This window comes from Delphinapterus leucas, unplaced genomic scaffold, assembly GCF_059928025.1.
Source record: "Delphinapterus leucas isolate spDelLeu-1000000601 "Yukka" unplaced genomic scaffold, BTC_Dleu_Yukka2 spDelLeu_asBTCV2_sq31, whole genome shotgun sequence".
Classification (NCBI taxonomy): Eukaryota; Metazoa; Chordata; class Mammalia; order Artiodactyla; family Monodontidae; genus Delphinapterus; species Delphinapterus leucas.
Genome location: NW_028322240.1, coordinates 14,356,433 through 14,357,638, shown reverse-complemented (window position 1 = coordinate 14,357,638; position 1,206 = coordinate 14,356,433).

Sequence of the window (1,206 nt, the reverse complement as noted above, 5' to 3'; positions counted from 1 at the left end):
TGATACTATACATAGAGAATCCTAAAGATGCCACCAGAAAACTACTAGAGCTAATCAATGAGTTTGGTAAAGTTGCAGGATACAAAATAATGCACAGAAATCTCTTGCATTCCTATACACTAATGATGGAAAATCTGAAAGAGAAATTAAGGAAACACTCCCATTTACCATTGCAACAAAAAGAATAAAATACCTAGGAATAAACCTACCTAGGGAGACAAAAGACCTGTATGCAGAAAACTATAAGACACTGATGAAAGAAATTAAAGATGATACCAACAAATGGAGAGATATACCACGTTCTTGGATTGAAAGAATCAACACTGCGAAAATGACTATACTACCCAAAGCAATCTACAGATTCAATGCAATCCCTATCAAATTACCAATGGCATTTTTTACAGAGCTAGAACAAAAAATTTTAAATTTGTATGGTGACACAAAAGACCCCGAATAGCCAAAGCAGGGAAAAAAAACGGAGCTGGAGGAATCAGACTCCCTGAATTCAGACTATACTATGAAGCTACAGTAATCAAGACAATATGGTATTGGTACAAAAACAGAAACATAGGGCTTCCCTGGTGGCGCAGTGGTTGAGAGTCCGCCTGCCGATGCAGGGGACACGGGTTCGTGACCCGGTCCGGGAGGATCCCACGTCCCGTGGAGACGCTGGGCCCGTGGGCCATGGCCACTGGGCCTGTGCGTCTGGAGCCTGTGCTCCACAACGGGAGAGGCCACAGCAGTGAGAGGCCCGCGTACTGCAAAAAAAAAAAAAAAAAAAAAACAGAAACATAGATCAATGGAACAAGATAGAAAGCCCAGAGATAAACCCACGCACCTATGGTCAACTAATCTATGACAAAGGAGGCAAGGATATACAATGGAGAAAAGACAGTCTCCTCAATAAGTGGTACTGGGAAAACTGGACAGCTACATATAAAACAATGAAATTAGAACACTCCCTAACACCATACACAAAAATAAACTCAAAATGGATTAGAGACCTAAATGTAAGACCGGACACTATAAAACTCGTAGAGGAAAACACAGGAAGAACACTCTTTGGCATAAATCACAGCAAGATCTTTTTTGATCCACCTCCTAGAGTAATGGAAATAAAAACAAAGATAAACAAATGGGACCTAATGAAACTTAAAAGCTTTTGCATAGCAAAGGAAACCATAAACAAGACAAAAAGACAACCTT